Raw genomic sequence first — 14,245 nt, forward strand, 5'->3', positions numbered from 1 at the left:
ATGATATGATATGATATGATATAATAAAACAAAAGTGATATGATACAAGTTTTATTAGCTAATGGCTAACATTCAAAATAAGACAATAGGTTATTTCCAGGTGTGTATGTGTTTCCTACTCCCATAATTCAGTAAATTTACTGAACACAATAATATCTATAAATGTGGGTTTTATTATAAAATAAAAAATAAAAACTTAATTATTGGGGGGGAGCTGCAATCATATAGTAAAGTGAGAAAAATGAATTAGAATCAGGGATGGCAATAAAATGAAAAAGGTCAACGTGATATCTATCAGCAGAATATTAAGATATTGCAACTGGCTTTGAGAAATTCAAACATAGCAAAGCAGAAAAAAGAGCACAGGCTTAGTTCCAGTTCATATTCTATTCATTCCTAACAGTGTGGTTGTGGGAAAAATAATAGCTACCTTTCAATGAAAAGTTACTTCTCAGGTACCCTAAATACATTTTTCCTAATAATAAAAAACCGTTGAAAAAATGATCAGTGCCTGGCACATTGTAGATACTTAATAAGTATTATTATTAATTTTAAATGTTTATGTACTTTAGAATAAAAAATGTCATGTGACATATAATAGTATCAATTTCACCTACCAAGTCAAATATGAACAAATGATTTTCAACAAAGTGTTTAAAATAGGAAGTAACATTATAAATGTTCTCTTCAGCTGTAAAAAGTTGTCTTTCTTGTGGAACTTTTTGGCCTTGAGCATGTCTAGTAACATTATTATGACCTGTCCTCACTTTACTTTCTTCCCAAGTCGAGAGAAAAAGATTCCTCCTCTCTCTCAATCACATATATTTCCTTTGCTTTTGGTCATTTTATGTATTCTCCAACTTTACAATTCTCAAAACAGCTATTTTTGACAATGTAGATTTTACACCACAGTTTAGAAACAGGAAAACATGACCAAGTATAAATTGACCACTGAAACAATTTTCAATATTGAAAATCCAAAATTTTTGATGTTATCAATATTATCGAAGATGCCCATAAAGATGATACTCATCCTTATTCATAGTATTTTGAAAGACTTTCTTTAGTTTTGCAGATTTTCTCATATGTATGATCCATAGAAGCAGAAAATTCCATATTCTTTCTATAAACCTGTTGATATGTATTTTCAACTTCTTACCAATAGCTTTACAAGGAAAGAAGTTTCCATTTTGATGCTACTGTTACCACTGGGGTGATGTGAAATCTGTCATAGCTGCCGCGGCATGATGGAGTCCTCAGTTCTTCCCTGTGGACACAGTAACGAATTACAGGTCAGCAAGATTTAGAGAAAGTAAGATTTATTGAAAGTACATTTTAGAAGGTGATGGGCCATGCTAAGGAAGGCTGCAGCCCTGTAGAATTTGGGAAGTGAAAAGATAAAACATAAAAGACAGAGAACATTCCAAGGAAGGAGTGGGTTTTCAGCAAAAAGGGCTGTAACAATGTAAAAGTAGGAAGGTCTGTTTATATTTGTGTTATGATGTGAGGTCCTAGATGATCCCTGTGTGAGGTCACCTTGACTGACAGTTGGCTGCTATATAACACTTTGCCTACTGCACATGTGTTTACCCAGAATTCAGTTTGTTATAATTAGATTTCTGAACTTCTGGGCATAGACATATAATGATGGTATAATGCGACTCAGGTTATAGGCAGATTGGGGTAGTACTTTCTGCACATATATTTGTGGCTGGTTAAGCCAGCAGCTTTTATGGCCTTTGTGCTCTAGGATTTGGGGTAATTTATAACCCTAAAGGGGGTGGTATTTCTGGGAGGTCCTTAAGGAAGGTTTTCAATGGAGGTTTCTATAATTACAGAGCTGGGCCTTTGCTTCTGTTGCTCATGCCCACCTAACTACCTAACACCACCATTCTGTTTCACATGATTAAAGCTCCCATGGTAATGCTTGTTATCCTGTTCCTAGCTTACCTAGAATCTCCTAAGATTTGCTCACTTAGAGACATGATTTTGCTGGTCTTATGAAAGTATTATTTTTCTAGCACAAGATACAGTTGTCCTGTTCTCTGATTGTGTTGATATGACCACACTTTCCCCAATCTGCTCTTGGGGGGATCTCCACAGAGTTGACTTTTATGATATGGCTCTTCAGATTTCTTACATGTCATATTTACATTTATGTATAATGATGTTCCTTGGGTTCTCCTTCCATGTGACTTTTGTTTTACAGTCTTCTTGGTATGCTTGATCATATCAAATTTTTCACAGCTTCCATTGAATGTCTTTTGCACTATCACAGTTAGGAGCTACCAAATCCAGCTTGGGAGAGAGATCAGCCAATATCAAACAAATCATCATTGCTTCCGAAAAGTAAGTCTAGGACTGTAGAGCAAGCTCTGGTTGAATAAATTAGTATTTTCCCAATAAATAAGTTATTTCCACTTGATCAATGAGGAAATTGAGGTGCATAAATATTAATAAACAAGTCTACATTTACTCAAAAAGAAAGAGTAGCACAATGATTCATTGCTGGATTTATTGACTGTAAAAACTGCTCTTCCCAGTTAACACCTACCATTAGCAGCTACAGGACATTCTTGTTTTCTTGTACCTGACCCTGAGTCTGGGGCAGGTGCTCATTGATTATAGTATCCTTTCCAATTGACTCTGAACTTAACCTCTCACTCTTTCTCAAAAGAAATTTGCACACAGGCATTAGTAATTGGCTAGATTTGATAATCAAGCAGAAGCTATTTTCTATCACAAAGTTAGAATGCATTATCTCCCCAAAATAATTTAAGTCCTTGTTTACTTATCTGCAGAATGGGAGCATACGACTAGAAAATATCTATTGTCTTTGCCATACTAAAATTTTGATTAAGATCACCAATCTGTATATTATCAGAGAATGCATAATTTAGGAATTCACAGATATTTTCTATAGAAAATATATTTGAATTACAGTATATTTATAATATAAAAATAGTATTACCCATGAACTTACATTTAGTTTGCAATCTTCAAATATTTTTCCTCAGGGTGGAAATTTCTCATGCTTGATCACAGCCCAAAGATAATCATATCTTTATTCATCTAGAGTCCTATCCTGTATGTGAAAAAGAAAAAAAAATTAAGGAGAGACACACACAATTGAAATATTCCATGTGTCTGGTCTTTACTGAGGCATACTCTCCTGAGAATAACCATTTGAAATATGTTTTACAAATTGAATTTTTAATGGGATATATGTAGTATGAGGTCAGGGGAAATTCTTTGGTTATTTCTTTGAAGTTTAATGTTTTAAAAATAATGCCAATATAGATTTAGGAATCTTTCAAAATTACATAATTGTGGTTTAGTCTTTCTTTTTAACCTAGAGGTATAATCTTTTTTTCCCTTTTGAAAGACACCAGTGAAGCACTGCTCTGAGGAATCTCTCCCTTTTCCACCCCCTTGCCTTTTGGCCAAACTTATGCTTATATCTGTCCAGAGCAGAGGAAGTCCTAGCCATCATGTGCAGTCTTTGTGCTTTCAGCCTATAGCCCAGGAAATTACTACCTGTGTGGGAAGATCCTCAGTATATAACTGTTAGGTTCCACAAAACTGAGGACTCAGCAAAAAAAGAGGGGGAGCAGAAGGAAAAGGAGGAGAAGGAGAGAGAAAGAAATCTACTCCTTCCCCAAAGTACTCACCGTCTTTTAGGTTTTTATAACTAGGATTATAAACAAAGCAGAGCCGAGAATCAGGAATAATGGACACAAAACAAACACATAGAAAATTCTAATGACATTGAAGAATACTTTTACAACAACAATAATAATAATATATTCACCAGTTGAAAACTCTGCATGGTTTACTCATTGACTTACCACCTCAACTCTATCTGTTACAGATTATTATCTCTACTTTATAGATGAAGAAATTGAGGCACAGAGAAGTTGAATAAATCGTCCAAAATTACGAGACTTAAGTAGTGGTGCTTGGATTTGACTCATGGGGCTCTTCCTCTGACCCATAAATTTAGCCCCTCGACTGTGCTGCCCCATTAGTAGAATAGGTATATGCATGAGACCTATGCATTTTTCTTAGAGTCTTCGCAGCTCCATAGAGAATAAAGCATTATAATAATTTTTTAGTTTTTAATAGGAAGAGAATGGGGGAAAATCTGCTGTTTTGAGGGCTTATCACTTCCTCTCAGCCTTTAGCCCTTAACATAAGCTATTTTAAGAATTACCTGTCATTCTCTCCTCTACAGCACCCCAAACTACCCCATCTCTAACCTAACAGGATGCCACATAACTAAGTTTACCTCTTTTATTCTGTCATTCTCTTGAAACTAATCAGATAATTTATTGTAGTGTGTGGCAGGGCAGTGATACAGCACCTAGAAGATCTTTTAAGGGCCCTACAGTGCACGACTGCCCATGGTGTTTTGAATGACTGTGTTTCAGAGGAATGAGAACTACAAATATACACTTAATCATTGAGTGTCATTATTACCCCAGAAAACATCCCCTCCAACTTAATATTATTTTAGACATAACAAAATTTTTTGGGGGAATGTAAAAGCAATGTTGGTAATCCATTAATATATAATCAACTTAAAGAGAAAGGATGTGCAAATATATTTTCCCATTTTGCAAGTGCTGCACTTATTTTAACTCTAGTTTGAATAATAATTATATGAATGATCATCAGTAAACTGCGGCCTTAGAGGTGTCTAAAAATGGATCTGGCATCTCCATCCATTGTGACTTTTTCTCTCTTCCTTACTGACATTGGAAGTATTCAAGCAGAAAATGGTGGCCTATCTTCCAGGGCACTGATTGAATATCTATATTAGTAGAGAGTTTGAATGAGATAGCATTTATGATTCTGAGATATTGTGTGGTATTGCTATATTAAGAATAAAGAGTATAAATCTTAATTATGAGTTTTAAATTATTTAGAATATAATTTAAACCTAAACCAATTTCCATGAGTGGTGGTAAATTGAATTAGGTTTTAAAAAAAAGTCTTTTGGCTAGATTCCTTGCAGCTAATCTATACGATTATGCCATGTGGTCGGGAACAGGAAACACCTGTCTCCCTGCTTGCTAGCATTCACTTAACATGATCCCTGGCAAAACAGTTTTTTCATCCCCAGTCCAATTCACCAGAGGTCATTTCAGTATGGACTATTTCAACTTATTTCAACTTATATTACAAACCATCAGTGTTCAACAATTTTCAAGCACTTTCTGGATATGAATCATTATACAGTCACCAGAGGTTTTCAAACTGTTATCTTGAGATACTCTGAAAGAGATCATTTGCAAATTTCAAATTCATTGGGATTTTAATACATAAAATACCTTATTTTTACATTTTTATTGTCATAGAGAGAATATATCTCACCTTGCAAAATGGAATGTGTATTTCTAGTTCTTAGTTTTTAAAAAGCATAATAAATAAAATCTATTGTAGGAGTTTCAAATGTCAGCGGAATATATTTGCCTTAGGGCTTTCAGTTTCTTTTTTACTTTTTACAATGCTTGAAAACCTAATTGTCATATTTAACATCCCATTCAAGTTCTGGCTTTGAATTTTACAATGCAAAGTTTGACAGTTACCACCAATACAGATGGTTTAGATATGCTAACTATTTCAACTTCAGGAATAAATATCTAGCTTTTTTTTTTCTTCTAACATTGTCATGGTTTTATAATTAGTAATCTGCCTAGATTGACCAAGAGAACAATGAATGAGGCTAGGCAATTGCTTTATCATTCCTGCTAGTTGTGTATCATTCTCGCTCATTTCTAAAAGAAGGAGATCGAAATAAATAGAAGAACTTTTTTTTCTCTCCCAATTTGGAAGGGTTAAGAGACAAACTGTACTTAAAAACAGCAAAATACAGAATATGTGTTACATAAAAAATAACCCACAATTACTGCACAAAAAACAATCTGCAATTACTGCACTAGTCATCCTGTATAACTATTGCTGTTTGGAGAGCAGTATTTCACTCTTGATGTAGCTATTCTTTTCTACCTGTGCACCAAAAGAGGATGTACCTTACCTCTTAAATTATAATCTACCCTATAATGTATTTTACAAATTATTCAGTTAAAAAGTCAAATTGATAGACATTAACATAATAGCATAATATCTTCAATGGAAACAAATATAAATTTTATGCATAGATTAAAATTTGGTATTGTACCTGTGAATGGTTTGTGATCCATCAACTCACTTTTGTATACAGGTGAACTAACTGACTAAACCTAGCTTGAACAATCAGGCAACAAAATGAAAAACAAGAAAAATGTTTGATTAGGTAGGTAGAATTAGAAATGCTAGCAGATTCCCCCTCTTCCCTTTGAAATATTTCCCAGCCCATTGCTGACAGCCCCAATCTCAGATCCTATAGAAGTTTTTGGACAGTCATCTGTTCTGATAATGAGGCTGGTCCATGGAAAAAAAGGGAGTTTAAGATTATCAGCTGCATTGTGTTAAAAACATTTGCCAAGCATGAATTCCCTGGGCATAACTTTTGTCTATACATATAGAAAGAGACAGTAATATGGCAACTTTTTTTCAGGAATCTCGATATCTCCTGATAGAGATGCCTTTCTAGACCCAAGCAATTTTCTGCCAGGTCTAAATTTATTGCATAGTTTTAAAAAATACATTATACTTTGGGAGTCATATCATTACTAAAGGAACCATAATTCAGACCAAAGAGCTCAGGAGAATAAAAGCAAGGATTTTTCCTTACATTAAGAACTTTCCAATCCTACATGGAAATATGTCAAAATTGAAATTAATTCTTAAATTACTCCATGCTTTATTACTCCAATTTGGAGATAAAAAGAAACTGGAGGAAAATAATATAGTCCTTATGAAATAAAAATCAAATGGAGGCCAAGACCTACCTTTGCCTCTGAGCCAATAGCCCACCCGCAGGTTAGCAAAACTCATAAATACACATTTCCTGAAATACCCACTTCAACTGTAAAGAAGGTTTGAGCCTGATTTCCTTGTCACCATGACTCAGCACATGGTAGCCAGCAATGACCTAAGTAACTGGCTAGTTCTAACCAATGAGAATTAAGCTCTGTAAACTTCCATTCTTCAAAAGCCTACTGTAACCTTCCTGAAACAAACTTCTTATCATTTTTGGTTTTGAAGTCTTCCTGTTTAAGAACAGTTTGATTCTTGCCCAATAAAAATATCCATATCAAGTAACGCTCTGATTTTTTTTTTTTGATACCTTTTACACAAAATCTTAAAAAGGAAAGAAGGAAAGGGGAAAAAGAGATGAGGGAGGCAACACATTTTATAGGACAATTTGGATGAGGTTGAAATAAAATTTTGACTCTGATTTGTCTCTAGTGCTAACCTGAACAGCGTGGGTCATCTCCCCTGAGAACAGTTTTAGTGAGATTCTCCTGGTCCTGAACATTCTCCAGTTGCAAAATGATTATGAAGACACAGAAAGAGTTAGCTTATAATTATTATCTTTCCTCAAAAATTTTAAGGTGTTTTTAGATACATAGTGGTGTTGGGTCATTCTACTTTCTAAGTAAAAAAAAAAAAAGTACAAAAGGAGATTCGATAATAAAGATCCAATTAAATTTTACTCCCCCACTTCTCCAACTCTAGTCTCTCTTTTCTTCTAACACATCCCACTCTGAGTTCAAAGGAAATGAAAACTCCTTTGAGTAAATCTTCATGTTGATGCTCAGTTGACTATGGATGTTACCTGAATTTTAGAAATCAATTGAAAAATAATAGTCTGATTTTTTTGTGTGTGAGCAAAAATAAAAGCAGAACATTTTCTCAATGGTGTTTTCTCTAAGCAGGTCTGGCAAGCTAAAATTCTTGTTTTATATTGAAGCAACTGGATAAAATGCTTCATGTTGTCATTTGAAATCCAGCACAAAGTCTACTGTGGCAGAAGATTTGAGGGCTTTGTTGAAAATAGTGGATTTTTCATTTATTTCTTGTGAGCTTTAGTAAGGTCTAAAGGAAGAAGGAGACATTGAAGACAGTAAGTACCAAGGCAGAAAGAAAATGTTAAAAAAAAATAAAAAGTAACTTCTTACAGACTATGTTCTAAAATGACTAATTCCAAAAAGTCCTGCATAAAAAGGCCAATTCTCTGCCACATGCTAAGAGTTAATGTGGGCAAAAGCACAAAATTGGAGATAAATTTGGGTTGTAATGGGTAGAGAAGAGAAATGCAAAATCCTATCCTTTGACACCTACAAATTAACTCCTGTTGTATACTATTTGTCCAGAGTAGTAACATTTTTATCTCTCTTCCCCCTGCTAACATAAAATGGGATTCCTGAAGCAACATGGGGGCAATGGGAATATTAGATCTGCCTCATATTTGAGTAAGGAAGGTAAAAGCTGAGACTGTAGCTTAAATGTGGGAACAAAGTCTTTTATCAGAGGAGTTAACCATCAATGCTTTCTAAATTACTAAGGGTGAGCATTGCCAGAATACACCAAGACAGGTGAACAGAGGTACATTCTTATGATATGAATCTCTTCTTTTGATTTTCCATGTAATGTTTCAGATAAGCTATCCCAGTAAACTTCCCAGAAAACTGAAGTGGTGCTTTTTCTTCCTTTCGAATTATTTGAAGTCATTTTTTTTCCCCATTAAGAAATTCTAATTGTCACAAAATTAAAAGGAAATCCCATTTTCTAAACAGATATGAGTTCACTCAATATGAACTCAAAAATATATTTTTTTTGGTGGACATTTTTGCATTGGCCTTATAGGCATTGTTATAGAATCTCTCGAAATATATAGAAGTTTATGTAGCTGCCACTCTAAAAGAAGAAATGAAAGATCAATAACATGTGAACTTTCCAATGCTGAAAATGTTAGTGCAGAATGAAGTCAAGAGCTTTATACATCACTTTCACAACAGGCATGAATCTGAAGACACATGGGAACCCTGCAGCCTCCTTTTGAAGATTATTTCTGCTCAGACGATCTCAGAATCGAAATGTGGATTTCTTATTAATTTCTTGTCTGACAAAGACAACATCAATACGGTATACCTTGCCAAAGATGATGTCAGCCTTGAAGACAAAAGAAAAATTTGACATGACTTCAAAGAAATGTCAGAGAATTCTGGATTTTCTCGACATAAGCCACCCTTATCTGGAGAAGTGGCTATGAGAATTCACTGAATCTGTTTGCTAATGCATACTTTTATGAGTTTGGATTTTCTGCAGTCTGCTGTTAAATAGAAAATGATCAAATTAATTGCTTTTCAATAATAGCATGTGTATTACAAATGCAAAAGACTACTCACCAGTTCAAATTATTATTCATATCCACAACAGCAGTCTTTATGCTGAAAATTACTTGAAGCAGAATTAAACTAATTTGCACAAATTGAACTTTCATTTTTTAAGGAAAATGGCCACAGTTTTGCAGCAAAATTATTGACAAGAGAAATTTTTGAAATATGATTAAAATTTTTTATTATGTGAAAGAAATAAGCTTCTAATGCAATACAGTGAATTTTAGGGAAACTTTTGAAATCAAGTGTTAATATGTATTGAGATAAGCAGAGGTGAAAGAGGTTTGTATATTTCTTCAATCTTAAAAAGGTCCATGGCTCCAAAAGTTTGAGTCACTTTTATCTAGTTTCCTTTTTTATTGGTACCTTTTTTCATGATTGGCAATACATACCTTCTACCAGCACGTGTTTTAAATTTTCTCTTTAATGATCAGTGACATCTTCTGACTTCCACAGTGTAAAAAGAATTTAACATTATTTTATGAACTCTTATAATTGAAGCCCCATAGATTTTTCCTCCAAAAAAATATGTATATTTACTTTTAGACCTTGTTTATTGTTAAAAACTATATTTTTAAATACTCATATATACTTCAAAGGATTATTTTTGTAGTTAATCCCTCTTTGCCAACAAATGTACTAAAATTATTCAAAAGACACTATATTTAAATGCTTCAATACCCAACTGCTAATCCTTTTTATTTTCCTGTTTATAAATATTTATTAAATGAGAATATGTGTTGAATATTTTCTATCTGGTGCCTAAAGTATAAATTTTTACTCTGTTAAAATATTTTCATTTTGTTAAATCATTTTAAAAATCTCATGAGTGAATTATGACAGTTTTATATCTTTCTTACCAATATAATACTTTTTATTACTCTCCACTGCCCGATTATACTGCTAGAACCTGCAGCACAATGTTAAATAGAAGAGGTAGAGAGGACATCCTTGTGTTTCTCCCAATCTTAGGGGAAAATTATTTAGAATTTCACCAATAAGTATGACATTAGCTTTAGATTTCTTAGAGAAGCCTTTTATCATATTGCGCAAGTGTTCTTTTGTTACTGCTTTTCTAAGGGGTGCTCTTAGTAATTTTTGTTGCATATTGTCAAATAATTTTTTGAAGTTTTTAACTTTGGAACCACCTTTACCTATTTTCCCCACCCCCCCACCACACTCCTCTGGCAACCACAAATCTGTATCTAGAAATTTCATTTATTTTTTTAGATCCACATATAAGTGATATTTCTCTAACTTATTTCACTAAGCAAAATGCCCTCAAGGTCAAGCTATATTTTGCAAATATAAAATTTCCTTTTTTATGTTTGAATAGCATTCTATTATATATTATATATAATATGTTATATATATTATATATAATCTTTTTTATTCATTCATCTATTCATGAACACGTAAACTTGTTTGCATGTCTTGATTATTGTAAATAGCACTGCAATGAAAATGACCTAAGAATATTCAAATAATGAACCAACAAAATGTTTAAATGTTTAAGATTGGTCTTCAAACATTATAGCCAATGATGCTTCGCTGGCCTCTGATCTCATCAACTTAAAACCACATCTGCACCTCAGTGGCCACCAAAACATTCCACAGAGCTTCCTTAGCTGTAAGCTGTGTGAAGCTGCCAGTTTGAGCACTATTGACTATTCTTTTCAATCCCTAAATAGCTGTAGGGATCTCGCAGAGGTTGGAGGAACCAGCTCAACTTCAGCATTGTGGCCAAATGTGGCCAAGGTAGGCTTTAAGTCACAACAGTGTTTACCAGTGGCAGGATGATTTTAATATAGTTTTCCTGGCTGGAAGGTCCCTGCCACGCACCCCGCCCCTCCCCCGCCCCCCACCTAGTACTTTGAATATAACATCCCTCTATTTCCTTGGTTGGCAAGGTTTCTCTTGAGAAATCAGCATATATAGTCTCATGGTATTCTCTTATAGATGAATTGCTTTTCTCTTGATACTTTCAAAATTCTCCTTTTGTCTTTGATGTTTACAATTCGTTTATAATATTAATGATCTATCTAATCTTCCTCAGTTTTTTTTTTTTTCTGTTTGAGAACCTTCAAATTTTATAAATCTGGATGTCCATTTACCTCCCAAGATAGGGAGGTTTTCGGCTATTACTTATTTAAACTAGCTTTTTGTCTTTTTCTCGCTTTCTATTCTCCTCCTGGGACTCCTATAATTTACATAGTGGTCTCCTGCTGGTGTCTTTAAATCCCATAAGTTTTACTCACTTTTTCATCCTTTTTTTCTTTTTTTCTTCTGACTGGATAATTTCAAATGACCTGTCTTTTAATTCACATAGTTTCTCCTACCTGATCAAATCGTTGAAACTCTTTAAAGTCCTCTTGAAGCTGTTGAATCTGCTTTGGAAATTTTCCATTGCATTTTTCATTTCATTCATTGTATTCTTTGGATCTAGAATTTCTGTTCGCTTCTCTTTTATGATTTCAGTTTGTTGAACTTATCATTTTGTTCATGAATCATTTTTGTAATTTTTTTTGTGTTGTCTGTGTTCTCTGATAGCTTCCTGAATTTTCTTAAAACAATTATTTTGAATTTTTTTGTCATGTGATTTGTAGATTTTCATTTATTCGGAGTCAATTTCTGGAAAAGTATAGCATTCTTTTGCTGATGTCGTTCCCTTGATTTTTGTGGGTTTTTCTTTTTCTTTCTTTCTTTTTTTTTTTTGTGGCCTTGCATTGGTGTGTGCTCAGTTGAGGGAGCAGTTACCTCTTCCAGACTTTGTGAACTGGCATAAGTGGGGAAAGGCTGTCACCCAAGGGTGAGTGTGATGGTACTAGATAGATTTGGTACATTGGCTCTTACTCCATGGAGGGTGCAGTGGTAGTTCTGTGCTCAGGGAGAGCACAGCAGTGTAGTCTCTATGGAGCTCCATCAGCTTAGGTCAGCCTTGGCCAAAACTGTCGGTGTCCTAGGACCAAGTCTGTATGTGTCCATGGTGGTAACAAGGGCTGTTGGTGTCCTTGGTAACAAAGTCTGCTAGGGTCCCCTTACTCCTTTTCCTTGTGAGAGAAATCATGGCTGAGGTGGTCCTTCATGGAACTAGGTGTGGAACATGGGCATAAATGTGGCAGCAGCAGTGCTGGGGTATGGGGAGTATGGCAGCAGTGGCAATGGTGTCAGGGATGCAGGGCTCATCAAGTGACCACAGAGCCAGAGTCCAGGGCTCAGGAGCTTTCAGGACAACCATGGCACCTAGTACAAGGCACAGGCTCACTCATACAAAGACACCAGCGTCTGAGGTGTAGGTATTCATAGAGTGGTCATGAAGCCAGGGTCCTAGGCATGTGTATGGTTGCAGAAGGGGAATGTTGGCTCCAGTGGTTGGGTGAAGTGTAGGGTGCAGTCATGATTTGGTGGGGACAGGGAGTAGGGGGAAACAGTGATGGCTGTATCCCCAGGGTATGGGATAGGTACAGCATTGTAGACTCTTGGCAGTTCTATCAGCTAGGTTCAGCATTAGTGAAGGCTCCAGGGCTCTTTGGTGGCAAAAGCTTCAAGGAATGATGGTGGCAATGAGGACTGTTGGAATCCTCTTGTTTTCCTTTACTCCCAGAGGTAGAGTGAGGTAACACCAAGGGTACTGTCTTTGGAACATAGTTGTGCCAGTAAAGGATGAGGCGATGTAAGCAAAATGCTTCCTATGCATTTCTCTGCTCCATCCTCAGTTTCTGCCCTACACAGTGTTTTGGCATCTTTATTTTATTTCAGAGATCTCACAGAACTATTTTTATTGTGTAAAGTTGTTTATTCATGGTTTATTTTTATTTTTTGCTTTTGGAGGGGTGAGCAAGAATTGGGATCTCCTAGTCTGCTAATGCTGACTTCACCTCTTAGCTTTTCCTTCTTTAGTATCTCTACCCGTCCTTTCCAACAGTGAGCAACCTGGTTCCCCCAATCCACCATTCATCTTATATGTTTACCAACTTATTTTCTGTCTTTAGCTTTCCAGTTTCCTTCAAACATCATTTCCCAAGGTTAATTCAATCAGTTTCCCCCCACTTTCTCTTCAGTGTGGTGTGTCATATATTGGTAATACAGTTATCTTCATTTGTCACAATCTGTATTCTATTGTGGGCATCCTCCAGCATCCTGGATGATATTTCTTTCTTTCTTTTATTTCTTCTAAGATTCCTTGTAATGTCGAATTCTATGCATTTTAACAAATGCACAGAGTCATATACCCACCATTTCAGTATGATATAGAACAATACCCCTGTTCTATGGACCCCTTGTTGTAGCTAATGTCCTACTCAACTTGAGCAACCACTAGCAACTACTGATCTGTTTTCCATCATTGTTGTCTGTCTTTTCCGGAAGTTTATATAAATAAAATCATTTAATTGGTAGACTTTTCTATCCGGTTTTTCCACTTAGCAAAATGTATTTAAGATTTATTTATGTAGCATGAAAAAATAGCTCATTTAAAAAAAATTCTGAATAGTATTATATTATTTGTTTCTCTGTTCCCCTGTTGGAAGATAACTCAATTACTTCTAGTTTTAGCTATTATAAATAAATCAGTTATAAAATTGTTTGGCATGTGAACAATAGTTTTCAAGTAACCTGGGTAAAACCCCAGAAGCTTGAGGGATATTTATTGCTGGATCACATGGTAAGTCTACATTTAACTTTATTTAAAAAAACTGCCAAACTGTCCTCCAATGTGCCTGAAACTTTTGCATTCTCTAAGCCAGCAGTCCCCAACCTTTTTGGCATCAGGGACCAGGACTTCTAAGAGAATCTAATGCCCGATGATCTGAGATGGAGCAGAGGAGGTGATGCTAGTGCTGGGGAGCAGCTGCAAATATAGATGAAGCTTCACTCGCTGGCCTGCAGCTCACCTCTTGCTGTGCAACCTTGTTCCTAACAGGCCACGTACCTGTACTGGTTCACAACCCGGGGAT

The 14,245-nt window shown here is 35.2% G+C and overlaps 1 long non-coding RNA gene across 1 annotated transcript; it reads right to left on the reverse strand.

Annotated features, from left to right (window-relative positions):
- Positions 1-1,173: 1,173 nt before the first annotated feature.
- LOC118610664 lies at positions 1,174-6,942 on the reverse strand. The gene is made up of 3 exons (XR_004953878.1): positions 6,897-6,942; positions 2,984-3,085; positions 1,174-1,267 (listed from the first exon to the last, which is right to left on the reverse strand). It is a non-coding gene; the product is annotated as an uncharacterized LOC118610664 (long non-coding RNA).
- Positions 6,943-14,245: the final 7,303 nt, after the last annotated feature.

This window comes from Rousettus aegyptiacus, unplaced genomic scaffold, assembly GCF_014176215.1.
Source record: "Rousettus aegyptiacus isolate mRouAeg1 unplaced genomic scaffold, mRouAeg1.p scaffold_m13_p_13, whole genome shotgun sequence".
In the NCBI taxonomy this organism is placed as follows: Eukaryota; Metazoa; Chordata; class Mammalia; order Chiroptera; family Pteropodidae; genus Rousettus; species Rousettus aegyptiacus.